Consider the following 15,011-nt stretch of genomic DNA (forward strand, 5'->3'; position numbering starts at 1 on the left):
CTGGATTTTATTTTGTGTGTATTTTATTTAAAAATTGTGTGTATTTTTTTTAAATTCTGTGTATTTTGTTTAAAAAATAATAACTTCCTGAAAAATTTTTTTAGAGAATTATTGGTAACTTCTACTCCTTCAACTCCATCCCTCTTCTCCCCAGTAAAAGAACAAAAGAATGAAAGGGAATGCTATTTGTAACAGATAGTCATGGTCAAGCAAAGATAATTCATAAAGTGATTATGTAAAAGAAACACATCTGTATCTACCACCTTCTTGCAGAAGGTGGGTAATATGTTTCATCTGTGTACTCTGGAGGTATGATTAGTCATTGCTTGGGTCAATGTTTTTAAGTCTTTTGGGATGCGTTTTACTTTAGTTCTATTTCATTTTATAATAACCAGAATTATTCCCCCTTCCTCCCTCCCCTGCCCTGAGGCAATTGGGGTTAGGTGACTTGCCAGGGTCACACAACTAGTGTTAAGTGTCTGAGGTCAAATTTGAACTCAGATCCTTATGACTCCTGGCTGGTGCTCTTATCTACTGTGCCACCTTGCTGACCTAACCAGAATTTTAAATTCTGTTTGCAGTATGAGGAAGCTTTTTTGCTTATGACTTTCCAGTCATTTCTCAGATTTGAGTTTCATAGTTCCTACTCAGCTTTAGTCTTTTCATCAGAAATGCTTGAGAGATCTCTTATTTTATTAAAATCTATTTCTCCCCTTGTAGGATTAGACATAGATTTACAGAATAATGAGATTTTTGTTTCAAGCCTCTCTTTTGCTTTTGGAATATGTATTTCCTGTTCTTCAATTTGTAGTAGAAGGTGCCAGGTCTTGTGTGATCTTAAATGTTCCTTGGTCCTTAAACTGCTTCTGTCTGTATCTTTCCAGTATTTTTTCTTTGATGTGGAAACTCTGGAATTTTACTTGTGACATTCTTAGGTGTTTTCTAGTTTTCAATTTCTTTCCAAAGGTGATTAGGCAGTTTCTTCCTCGCTTTATTTTGCCCTTTGGTTCTAACATAAATTTTCATTTATGGTTTTTTGGCCTAAAATGTCTAGGATGTTTTTTTAAATGACAGTTTTAGAGAAATTCTTAAATTGTTTCTTAAAATTATCTCTCCTTGATCTGTTTTCTGAGTTGTTTTTTAATATCAAATATACTACTTTTTTCCATTTCTTAAATATTTTAATTTTGTTTTTAGCAAGAGTATTTCTTGCTATCTTATGGAGCTATTAATTTCTGTTTAGTTTATTGTGATATAATCTGAAACTCAAGAGTGGCATTTTCAAAAGACTCATTTGTGAAGAGAATGGATTTCTCAATAGCTTGTGCCTATGTGAGGAGAAGAATTGGCAAGAGCTTGGGAGAGGAGAGATTCTTGGCTCTGGCTTTCAGAGAGGACACATGTAATTCTCTTTAAGGAGAAGTCCCTGGAGGGAAAGAAAGGCTTTGGGAAGAAGCTGACATATACTGTTCTACTGTACTAGAGAATTCTACTGTTCTAGAGAATTCAGAGATTTTCCTTTTGAGTGAGATTGAGATTGAGAATTCTTTCTCTTGGTTGAGTTGAAATACATTGCTCCCAGGTTATTCATTTTGTGGATTAAATTCTAATTCATATAACTTTTTTTTTTTGCCATTAGCTGTGATAAATGGATTTATTTTCTATTCCCTCTGTGTGATAATTTTTGTATAACTGGCAGTTAGCAAGAAGTGAGCCAAATTTGTTACTATTGCTATTGTGTGTATTTTATACATTTTTGTCCTTTTTAGATGAAAACAAAGGTCATGGCATGCTTTGTTTCACCCCTTCCTCCATATATATTCTGAAAATCTCATAAAATCTTATGTGAAGTGAATTTTTTTCCTTTTCTGTATTTTCTTCTTCCAAATTCCTTCTCATTTCCTTCTCCTAATAAAAAACTGCTATCATTATTTATCTGTCTTATTTAACTTTCTCTATTACACTAAGAGATATTAGAGTTCTTATCAGCAAACATTATATGTAATGGAGATAAACTAAAAGTATTCACAATAAGATCATGGGTGAAACAAGGTTGCCCATTATCACCACGATTTTTCAATATTGTACTAGAAATGTTAGCTTTAGCTAGAAGAGAAGAAAAAGATATTGAAGGAATTAGAGTAGGTAATGAGAAAACAAAACAGTCACTCTTTGAAGATGATATGATGTTAGAGTTAGAGAATTCTAGTGGATCAACTAAAAAAACTACTAGAAACAATAACTTTAGCTACATTGCAAAATATAAAATAAACACACATAAACCATCAATATTTCTATATGTCACCAACAAAAGCCAGGAAGCAAGAGACAGAAAGAGAAATCCTCATTTAAAATAACTGTAAATAATATAAAATATTTGGGAGACTACCTGCCAAGACAAAGCCAGAAATTATATGAACACAATTATGCTGGAGACTTTCCTTCTGAGAATTACCATGTATGCCATGTCAGCTGGTAGGGTAGGCCCAGGAGGTAAAAAGGGGCTTGGCCTCTGAGGCAGGAGGTTGTGTCTTACAGGTGTTTCCTTGAGAAGGCAAGGGGTGTGCTCTTGATAGATCTTTTCTTAGGATGCAACACTCAACTCCAGGTGTCTCCTTTCTTTGGATCCATGTATGCAGTGCTGAGTGGGTAGACACAGGGTAATCCCAGAGGAGAGTAAATATAAATGGCCAGCTTTGTCATAGGCTAAAGAGAAGGATACAGAGAGAAGCAGAGAGAGGCAGAGATGTATAGAGATTCAGGATGCAGAGAGAGAGACATGCAGAGACATACATACATACTTGCTCTTGTTTTCTGCTAACCCCTGCTGAGATTACCAATAAAGAAAGGCTGTTTGTCACTGTAACTTTGGTCTTGTCTCCATGTCTGTCTGGGGAAGATTGGTATGTATGGCCTTGGCAATCAGTAGCTTCGTAGTGGGAGGTTGCACACAATTATAAAACACTTTTCACACAAAATTAGATCCAAACAATTGGAAGAATATCAAGTGTTTATGGGTAGTCTGAATATAATAAAAATGACAATTCTCCCTAAATCACTTTACTTATTCAGTTCCATACCAAGCAAATTGCCAAGAAATTACTTTAAAGAGCTAGAAAAAATTTGTAATAGAATTCATCTGGAAGAACAAAAGGTCAAGAATTTAAAGGGAATTAGTGAAAAAATGCAAATGAAGATAGTCTCGCTGTACCAGACATAAAACTATATTATAAAGCAATAGTCATCAAAATCATTTGGTACTGGCTAAGAAATATAGTGGACCAGTGGAATAGGTTACATTCACAAGACACAACAATCAGTGAGTCTGATAAACCCAAAGATTCCAGCAACCTGAATAAGAACTCACTATTACACAAAAAATGCTGGGAAAACCAGAAAATAGTATGGCAGGAACTAAACACCCTATATATCAAGATAAGGTCAAAATGGGTTCATAATTTAGGCATAAAGGAGGATACTATATGCAAATTAGGAGAATAAGGAATAGTTTACCTCTCAGATCTAAAGAGAAGGGGAGGAATTTATAGCCAAAGAACTAGAGAAGATTTTGAAATACAAAATGAATAAATTTTATTACACTAAATTAAAAAAGATTTTGCACAAATGAAACCAAGATTAGAAAGGAGGTAGAAAGCTAGGAAAATGTTTTTATAACCAGTGTCTCTGATAAAGGCCTCATTTTAAAAATATAGAGAGAACTGATTTAAATTTATAAGAACACAAGCCATTCTCAAATTGGTAAATGGTTAAAGGATATGAACAAACATTTTTCAGATGAAGAAAATAAAGCCGTTTCTAGTCATATGATAAAAATGCTCTAAATCACTATTGATTAGAGAAATACAGATTAAGAGAACGCTGAAATACTACTTCACACTTCTCAGATTGCTTAAGATTATAGGAAAAGATAATGATAAATGTTGGAGGGGATATGGGAAAACTGGAACACTAATACATTGTTGGTGGAATTGGGAACTGACCCCAATCCTTCTGGAGAGCAATTTGGAAAGATGCCCAAGGGGCTATCACACTGTGTATACCCTTTGATCTAGCAGTATCTCTACTGGGTCTGTATCCCAAAGAGATCACAAAAAAAGGGGAAAGGACATGCAGCCCTGTATGTAGGGCCCTTTTTGTAGTGTCAAGGAATTGGAAACTGAGTGGATCCCTCAATTGGGGAATTGGTGAATAACTTGTGGTATATTAATGTAATGGAATATTAATTGTTCTAATAAGAAATGATGAGCAGGATGATTTCAGAAAAGCCTAGAAAGAATTACATGAACTGATGCTAAGTGAAGTCAGCAGAATCAAGAGAACACTGTACACAGCAAAAAGATAATGTGATAATCAACTGCAATGAACTTTGGCTCTTTTCAGCAATGAGGTGATTCAAAGCAATTCCAATAGACTTGTGATGGAGAGGTCCATCTACTTCTACTTTCTCCTTTGGAGGAAATGTGGACCAAGACATGATATTTTCACCTCTTTTTGTTGCTATTGTTTTTTCATTTTATTTAAGTTGTCGAATTTGTGGGCATAAAGTTGGGCAAAGTAATTCCTAATTATTACTCTAATTTCCTCTTCATTAGTGGTGAGTTCTCCCTTTTCATTTTTAAGACTAACAATTTGATTTTCCTCTTTCCTTTTTTAAATCAGATTTACTAAGAGTTTGTCTATTTTGTTGGTTTTTTCATAGAACCAACTTTTAGTTTTATTTGTTAATTCAATAGTTTTTTTACTTTCAATTTTATTGATCTCTCCTTTCCTTTTATTTTTAGAATTTCAAGTTTAGTGTTTGACTGGGAGTTTTTAATTTGTTCCTTTTCTAGCATTTTTAGTTGTAAGCCCAATTCATTGACCTTCTCTTTCTTTATTTTATGCAAGTAGGCCTCTAGAGATATGAAATTTCCTCTTATTATCACTTTGGCTGCATCTCAGCATTTTGGTATGACCTCTCCTTATTGTCATTTTCTTGGGTGAAGTTATTAATTATGTCTATGATTTGCTGTTTCACCCAATCATTCTTTAGTATGAGATTATTGAGTTTCCAATTGTTTTTTGGTCTGTTTTCCCCTGGCTTTTTGTTTAATGTAATTTTCATTGCATCGTGGTCTGAAAAGAATGCATTTACTATTTCTGCCTTATTGCATTTGAGTTTGAGGTTTTTATGTCCTAATATATGGTCAATTTTGTATAGGTTCTATGAACTGCTGAGAAGGTCTCCATTTAGTTTTCTCCAGAGATCTATCATATCTAACTTTTTTTAGTATTCTATTTACCTCTTTGATGTATTTCTTATTTTGTGGTTTGATTTATCTAATTCTGAGAGTGCAAGGTTGAGATTTCCCACTATTATAGTTTTGCTGTCTATTTTTTCTTGCAGCTTTCTTAATTTCCCTTTTAAGAATTTTGGTGCATTTACTATTTCTGCCTTATTACATTTGAGTTTGAGGTTTTTATGTCCTAATATATGGTCAGTTTTTGTATAGGTTCCATGAACTGCTGAGAAGGAAGTGTACTCCTTTCTGTCTCCATTTAGTTTTCTCCAGAGATCTATCATATCTAACTTTTCTAGTATTTTATTTATATTTTTTACTTCTTTCTTATTTATTTTGTGGTTTGATTTATCTAATTCTGAGAGTGCAAGGTTGAGATCTCCCACTATTATAGTTTTGCTTTCTATTTCTTCTTGCAGCTCTCTTAACTTCTCTTTTAAGAATTTAGATGCTACACCACTTGGTGCATATATGTTTAATATTGATATTGCTTCATTATCTATGCTACTCTTTAGCAAGATATAGTGTCCTTTCTTATTTCTTTTAATTAGATCAATTTTTGCTTTTGCTCGATCTGAGATCAGGATGGCTACTCCTGCTTTTTTTGACTTCATCTGGTGCATAGTAGATTCTCCTCCAACCTTTTACCACTCTGTATGTATCTCCTTGTTTCAAGTGTGTTTCCTGTAAACAATATTGTAGGATTCTGGCTTTTGATCCATGCTGCTAACTGCTTGCTCTTTATGGGGGAGTTTACCCTGTTCACACTTATGGTTAAAATGACCAATTCTGTATTACTTGCCATCTTTTAACCCCTGTTTATGCTTTTCTCCCTTCTTTTCTCCTTACCCCTCTCCCCAGTATTAAACTTGTGAGCACCACTTGCTTCTCACAGTCCTCCCTTTTTAGTATCCCTCCCCTCGCCTTAAAGTTCTTCCCTCTATCTTACGTCTTTTCCTCACAGTTTCTGTATTCCCTTCCACTTAGCTTATTCCTTCCCTTTCCACTTTTCCTTTCCCACTTTTCAATGAGGTGGGAGAAGTTTCACCATAAATCAAATATGTCTAAAATTTTTCTCTTTAAGCCAATTCTGATGGCAGTAAGATACACACTATATTCATCCCCCTCCATTCTTTCTCTCGGATATAATAGGTTTCCTTTGCCTCTTCGTGAAATGTAGTACCCCCACTTTACCCTTTATGTGGTACAATTTCCTTTCTACCTCTAGTTTCTAGAACAAAGTATACATGTATTCTTTATATATCTTTATAACAGAAATATAGTTCCCAAGATTTCTTTTTACGTTTTTAGGTTTCTCTTGAGTTCTATATTTGTAGATCAAACTTTTTGTTAAGTTCTGGTTTTTTTCATCAAAAATAGATGAAATTCGCTTATTTTGTTAAATGTTCATCTTCTTCCCTGGAAAAAGATGGTCATTCTGGCTGGGTAAGTTATTTTTGGTTGCATACCAAGTTCCTTAGTCTTTCGGATTATCATATTCCAGGCCCTTCAATCCTTTAATGTGGACGCTGCTAAATCCTGGGTAATCCTTATTGTGACTCCTCTATATTTGAATTGGCTTTTTCTAGCCGCTTGCAATATTTTTTCCTTCGTCTGATAGTTCTGGCATTTAGCCACTATATTTCTTGGTGTTTTGATTTTAGGATCCCTTTCAGTAGGTGATCAATGAATTCTTTCAATGTCTATTTTACCCTCTGTTTCTATGACTTCTGGGCATTTCTCTTTGATAATTTCCTGGAAAATAGTGTCCAGGCCTTTTTTTTTTCATCATATTTTTCCAGGAGTCCAATAATTCTCAGATTATCTCTCCTAGATCTATTTTCCAGGTCTGTTGTTTTCCCCAGAAGGTATTTGACAATTTTTTCCATTGTTTCATTTTTTTTTTTGTTTTGCTTGACTGATTTTTGATGTCCCCTTGAGTCATTCAATTCCATTTGTTCAATTCTGATTTTCAATGAAGTATTTTCTTCATTCACTTTTTGAGTTTTTAAGTGAGTTGTTTTGTTCTATGGATTTTTTTCCATTTCACCAATTTTATTTTTAAGAGAGCTAGTTTCTGTTTCCAGTTCACTAATTCTATTTTTCAAGGATTTGATTTCTTTATCCACTCTGTCTTTAAATGAGTGGGATGACTTCTCTAGACTCTCTTGCCAAACCTCCCTTTCCTTTTCTTATTTTTCTTCTAGCTCTCTTATGAGAGCCTTTTAAATTTCTTCTATGAGATTCATCTGTGCTGAGGAACAGATGATCTCCTCCTTTGGGGATTCACCTGGAGACAGCCTGTTTTTAGTCTCCTCAGGGTTTAGAGTCTGCTCTCTATCCATATAGAAGCTATCAATGGTTAAGGTCCGTTTAAATTTTTTGCTCATTTTGTCAGAGAAGAATCAAAGAAGACAAACTAGCAAAGAAAAAAAAAACCCAAATGGAATCTGCTTTTTTTGGGGGGAGGGGTGACTGGGTGATGTTACCGAGCTTTCTCTACAGACTGCGGGGGGCAGCAGCAAGGCACTAGCAGGACAGCAATGGCTGTGCTGCCACCTGTGCTCTGAGACTCCCAGAGCTGCTGAGACACTGTGGGGGAGGGGTGGCCAGATCCCCAGAGACTCTAGCTATTCAGGGTTGTATTCTTCACCCCTGTGTTTTTAGCTTCTCTGCTTGTCTACTGGCTTGCTGCCAGGGCAAAGTATCCAATCCTGTAGTAAAGTTCTCCCCATAGAGTCGGCTGAGATCACACTCCACCCCCCCGATGGTCTGCTAGGCTGTGAGCTGCCTGCCATGCTCTTGCTGCCAATGCCTGCCCTCAGCTTGCGCCCAATCTAAAACTGTCCCCGCCCTCAAGCAAAAACAGACCGTTCCTGGCAAATTTCAAGGATGTCTTCTCTTGGTAGTTATTTGTGGGGGTTTTTTTTTTTCAGTGAAGCACTAATTCTGAGGCTTGTCATGAATCAAATTATGAGAGAAAACACAGAACTTATGCAGATGTGTGCCTCCTCTCCACCATCTTGGCAGGAAGTCCTTATTTGTTTTTTCTTGTGTTATTTTTCCCCTTTGATCTGATTTGTGTGTGTGTGTGTGTGTGTGTGTATGTGTGTGTGTGTGTTCAGCATAACAAATATGGAAATATGTTGAGAAGAATTGCATGTGTTTAACCTACATTGGATTCCTTGCTGTCTTGGGGAGGGAGGGAAGAAAGAAGAAACATTTGGAACCCAAGGTCTTTGCAAATGTGAATGTTGAAAACTACTTTTTTATGTTTTTGGAAAAATAAAATACTATTTAAAAAAAAAGACATTAGGATATTAATTTCTGATTCTACTATTAGCATGTAGTTAATGTCCCTTCCAATATTTGTACTTTTCTATGTTTCATTTGATTCTTCTAATTTTTTTTCAAAGTATCTGTTATATTTTGACCTTTTCATTAGGGATGTTTAAAAAATTCTATATTTCATTAAAGATTCATTTTTTTTTCCTTGTAGGATTTATTTAGTTGTGTCGGATAGGTTATTTTTCATTGTAAATCTCCCTTTTGCCTTTTGAAATTTAATATTCCAAGATCTCCTCTTCTCAGTGATAGCAACTGCCAAATGATATAATCCTGATTGTAGCTCCTTGGTATGTAAACTCTCTTTTTTGACTTCTTGTAGCATTTTATCACTTACCAGAAAACTCTGAATTTTGACTCTAGTTTCCTGGAAGTTGTCTTGTTTGCATTTCTTTCAGGTGGTTACTGGTGGATCCTTTCTATTTTCATTTTATCCTCTCAGAGAGTTGGGCAATTTTCATTGATGAAGACTTGAAATATGGTATCGAGACTCTTTTTGTTTGTTTGGTCTTGTTTTACTTATAGGTGGTTCTTAGATCTTTCTGAGACTTTTTTTTTCCAACAGGAACAGTTGTAATATTTTTATTTTCCTCCATTTCTCCCAATATTTAATCTTCTTTAAAAATTGTTTCATAATTTTCAGTTTAAAAATTCTAATTTTTGTGGAGTTCAATTCTTCAGTAAGGCTTACCAGCATTCATTCTAAGGCATTAATTTGCTGTATCATTCTTCCTCAGCTATTCCATCTTGTATTTTTATTTTCATTTCTCCAAGTTTCTCTTATAGTCCTTGCTGCCATAACATTTTTTTTCATTTTTGAGCCTAGTTTGAGTGGTCATAGACTTATTTTCTCCTTTTGGGTTTGGTCCTTGGTTGTCTCTTAATTCAAAGTATTTTTTTGTGTTAATCATTATATTTACTCATATCTCCATCATCAGTTTCTGGATCAAGAACTTGTGCTTAGGTCAAATTCCCCTACTATACTCTTTCTTTCTTTTTTAAAAAATTATTTTATTAAAAAAATGAAAAATAGAAAAGTAAAGCACAAGAAAACAAAACCAGAACAGAACATTGTCATGTGCCCAGCAGAACATCAGGGAGGATTCAAGAAAGGATATATAATAGTATAAGAAATTATATTTGTGAGTGTCCATCTTTTCTTTATTTCCTTGTAGATTGTTCTTTTGTTCTTTGCTGTACACTTTTTATTAGTTTATTTTTTCCTTTCATCTTCCCCCCACCTCAAGCAGGCTATAGTTAAGCAAGAGTATTTTTATATTCACACACACAACACACACACACACACACACACACACACACACACACACACACACACAAAACCTCCCTGCTCTTTCCCCCCCCCCCCCTTCCTCTCCTCTACCCTCAACATATCTTTCCTATTCTTGCTGACTCTTTGTTTTAATTCTGCTCCTTAATTTGCCTTCCTATTATTTAACCTCCCTTCATCCATGGATCCCTTCCTTGTCTTCTCCTACTCTTTGCTTTCTCCTCCATCCATCCCTCCTCCCTTATTTCTTTATAGATTTTGGAGGGTGTTATACCCTTCATGTATATATGTAGTGTTACCTATTTAAAATCATTCCTGTTGTATATTTTTAGAACTATGAGTCTTTCTCCCCACTCTGATGCCTTTGTGTCTTCTTCCTCTGCACCTCATTTGTATAACGTAATTATTATTTTTACTTTTTTATTTTTGTTTTTACTCTTTAACTTTAACTCTGCCCCAATCTTTTTTTTAAGCTATCCAGTTGCTGATATCAGTCTTAAATATGGTATACAATTTTTGATGTAAAAAATATAAACAATTTGTCCAAGTTCCTTGAAACTTTGATATTAATTCTTATAATCAATAATGGCTTAGAGCATTTTTATATGAATATAGATGGCTTTAATTTCATCATCTGAAAATTGTCTGTTCATATCCTTTGACCATTTACCAATTGGGGAATGATTTATATTCTTATAGATTTTACAGTTCTTTATATAGGATTTTAGAAATGAGGCCTTTATCAGAAACATTGGCTGTAAAAATTTTTTCTTAGTGTTGTGCTTACCTTTTAATCTTGTTTGTGTTAGTTTTGTTTGTGTAAAACCTCTTTTTTCTTTTTTTATGATTAAACATTTTTATTTTCAAAACATGTGCATAGATAATTTTCAACATTCACCCTTGCAAAACCTTATATTCCAAATTTTTTCCCTCTTTTCCTCCCATCCCTCTTTTAAATGGCAAATAATCCAATATAAGTTAAACATGTGCAGTTCTTCCATATATATTTCCACAATTGTCATGTTGCACAAGAAAAATCAGATCAAAAAAGAAAAAAAATGAGAAAGAAAACAAAATGCAAACAAACAATAACAAAAAGAGTGAAAATATATGTTGTGATCCACATTCAGTTCCCACAATCCACTCTCTGGGTGCAGATGACTCTCTCCATCACAAGTCCATTAGAACTGACCTGAATCATATCACTGCTGAGAAGAGGCATGTCCATCAGAACTGATCATCGTATAATGTGTTGTTGCCATATACAATGATCTCCTGGTTCTACTCACTTCACTTAGCATCAGTTCATGTAATTCTCCCTGAAATCATCCTGCTGCTTGTTTCTTATAGAACAATAATATTCCCTAACATTCATATACCATAAGTTATTCAGCCATTCTCCAACTGATGGGCATTAACTAGTTTCCAGTTTCTTGCCACTACAAAAAAGGCTGCCACAAACGTTTTTGCATATGTCAGTCCCTTTCCCTCCTTTATGATCTTTTTGGTATGCACACCCAGTGGAGACATTGCTGGATCAAAGGGTATACACAGTTTAATAGCCCTTTGGGCATAGATCAAAATTGCTCTCCAGAATGGTTGAATAAGTTCTGAAGTCCACCAACAATGTATTAATGTCTTAGTTTTCCCACATCCCCTCCAACATTGGCCATTATATTTTCCTGTCATCTTAGCCAATCTGAGAGGAATGTAGTGATACCTCAGAATTGTCTTATTTTGTATTTTTCTAACAATAGTGATTTAGAGCACATTTTCATATGACTAGAAATGTTTTCAATTTCTTAATCTGAAAATTGTCTGTTCATAACCTTTGACCATTTATCAATTGGCGAATGGCTTAAATTCTTATAAATTTGAATCAATTCTCTATATATTTTAGAAGTGAGGCCTTTATCAGAACCCCTGAATGTGAAAAAAATTTCCCATCTTATTGCTTCCCTTTTCATCTTGTCTGCATTGGTTTTGTTTATGCAAAACCTTTTTAACTAAATATAACCACATATATATATGCTAAATCTAAATCTAAATAAATATATATGTGAAACATAATTCTTCTTTGGCCACAAATTCTTTCCTTCCCTACAGATCTAAGAGGTAAACTGTTAGAATCCTAATGTTAACTCAACTTGAGAGAACCAGAGAGAACCATTATATTTTAAAGAAGAGAACACCACAGTAAACTATCCTTTGTTTTTCAAATTTACTTATAATATCCTTCTTTATGTCTAAATCATGAACCTATTTTGATCTCATCTTGGTATAAGGTGTTAGGTATAAGTCAATGCCTAGTTTCTGTCTGTTTACAGTTTTCCTAGCAGTTTTTGTCAGATATTGAGTTCTTGTCCCAGAAGCTGGGGCCTTTGAGTTTATCAAATCCTAGAATACTATAGTCATTTAATTTTGTGTCTTGTTAACCTAACCTATTCTACTGATTGACTATTCTATTTCTTAGCCAGTACCAAATGGTTTTGATGACTGCTGCTTTATAATTTAGTTTTAGGTCTGGTAGAGCTAGGCCACTTTCATTGTGCAAAACCTTTTAAATTTAATGTAATCAAAGTTTTCCATTTTTTTCATTTCATAATGTTCTCTAGTTCTTCATTGGTCTTAAGTTCTTCTTTCTCCAAAGGTCCTCCTGACTTCAGGGTTGTTATTTTATCCACTATACCACCTAGCTGCCCCCATTTCATTTTTAAAGTCCTTTTTGAGTTCTTCTATAAATTTCTCTGGACAGAGAGCCATTTAACATTAGTCTTTGGGGTAGAAGAAGCTCTTTTTATTTTTCTGTCCTCCTTCAAAAATGAGCTCTGATCTCCCCTGTTCCCATAGTGAGGGTCCTTTCTTCTTAGTTGATTCATTTTTTTTTTTAATAAGAAGTAGTATTAGTGTAAGCATTTCTAATTGTGGAGTGGGTGGTAACTCCAACTTCACTTCAGCTCTTCCCTCTGACCTGGAACTCCAAATCAGGAGCTCCCCTCTCCTGCAAGTGCTCACAGTCATCAGCATCCCTGATCCACTGCTTCTGCTCTCATCTGGTGTGCTGACTGCTTCTTGCCCAGAGTTGAATCTCAGCAGCACAGCTGGACCTGGCATTTCTGGTCATTCGAGATTCCTTCAGTCTTCCAGGACTCAGACTCCTGATTTCACATGCAGAAGAGTAAGTGAAAATTCCTATGGTTCCTGCTGAGGCTCCAAGGTCCCCACTTTAGTGTTTCTGTGAGCTAGTCTGAGTGTTTGCTCTTCATACTGGTAAATCCTGGTTTGGGGTCTTTCTTTGGATCTTTTTGGTTTATTTTAGGATCACCCCTGTCCTACTCCCTGTTCTTACTCTTTCATTAGTCTGCCCTAAAGTGTGCATTTGTTCTGTTTGTGGGGGAAATCTGGAGTTTGAAATGTATTGACCTGCTCTGCCATTTTCCCAGAATCTTCCCCTATACTCCTGAATTATGTCAGCAAATCTGCTTGTTTCCAAATGTGGTGGCTAAGATTAAGCTTTAACCTCTTGCAGGAATTTTTTAACCTTACTTCCTACTATGATTCTGACTTAGGTTGCTTGGATCCTGCATCCCTTATTTCATGTTGCAACTGGAGCTGTCCTGGTATTAAGTGCTGTTGGAGGTGGGAGTGAGGCTTCTCATTAGTTCAAGGAACATTCTGTGTGGGGTGCTGCCCAGGGCTTTTCTCCTGCCTGGGTAGTGGTGTGACTAGGCTATTTCACATCATGCTTTCAACCCACCCTGACTTGTTCAAGGATTCCATAGTACTCTGGCAATCTTTCTGTGCAGTCCAGACTAGATGGAGTTTATAACTCATTCTCCTTGGTTTTCTTTAAAATTGTTTTAATCAGTATTGTACTTTTAGAATTTTACTACTAGCATATTATTCAGTCAATAACCCAGAATACAAGGGAAAATAGCATTTTCCTTGCAGTTGTGTCTCAATTTAAATTAATAATTAATTAACAATAAATTACAAATATATATTTATGTTTATATTTAAAATTATATACTTTAGTTTAAATTTAAAAATATTATATGTAAATATATAAAAGTAATAAATAAATAATGAATAAAAATTAAATTAATGTCAATAAATTTAAAGATATAATATGAATTATGACAGTAATTAAAAAATAATTTTGTTATCCTTTAAAATTATACTAGGTTTTTTCTAACGTTTTGCAACTCTTCTTCCTTTCTATATTTATTACATTCTGTTGTAAAAAGAAAACCCAAACATTTTTATAATTAACAAAAATAAAACAATAACATCCTTATATTTTACGCAAAGAATTTACCATTTACAAAAATGGGGGTGTACTCAAAAGACAGTTAATATTAGCTTAATGTCTCTGAGGTTTCAGGATCAGCATATCACCCTCTAGATCAAAAGTCTTTTAAAATTAGGATCTGTAGATCCGAGTTTGAAGGTCTTGTCCAGCAGAAATGTTAATGTTAATGATCCGAGTGGTGAAGGATCAAACATCATTAGTTCTTTTCCCACCCATCTATGATTAGAAGGAGAATCTAGGCCTAGAATCAAGAATCTTTATTTACAACATCAATATTTTCTAACACTTAGTCAATAAGCATTTATTAAATACCTAGTAAGTGCAAGACACTGAGCTAAACTCTGGTAATACAAAGAAAGATAAAAGATTACAAAAGAATTGAAGGGGCCTATTAAGTGAATAGAATTTGAGTTGGGACTTGAAAATAGGGGAACTATAAGTGGAGATAGGGAAGGAGAGCCTTTCAGACTTCGGGGGACAGCCCAAGAAAATGCCAGATCTGAGAAATGGAAAGTCTTCTTTGTGGAACAGTGTAAGGGGGTTAGCATTACTGGATCAAAGAGTATGTGGGGGGAGTAAGCTGTAAGAAGAATGGAAAGGGGAGAGAATGGTTTTGAACACCAGAGGATTTTGTATTTGATTTTGGAGTTTACAACTGTGTGAGTCAGAATAGTGAGTGGTCATCATTTAATAAAAAGCTGGAGAGATCTTGAGGAGAAAAGCAAAAGTTTATTTATATTCTCTCGAGAAGCAGGTATCCCTTCAG

General features: G+C 34.8%; 1 protein-coding gene across 1 annotated transcript in view; it reads left to right on the forward strand.

Annotated features, from left to right (window-relative positions):
- Positions 1-15,011, forward strand: part of FAM186A (family with sequence similarity 186 member A) — a 210,748-nt gene that overhangs the window by 8,607 nt on the left and 187,130 nt on the right. The gene's annotated exons all lie outside the window — the stretch shown is intronic.

Source organism: Antechinus flavipes, chromosome 5, assembly GCF_016432865.1.
Source record: "Antechinus flavipes isolate AdamAnt ecotype Samford, QLD, Australia chromosome 5, AdamAnt_v2, whole genome shotgun sequence".
Taxonomy (NCBI): Eukaryota; Metazoa; Chordata; class Mammalia; order Dasyuromorphia; family Dasyuridae; genus Antechinus; species Antechinus flavipes.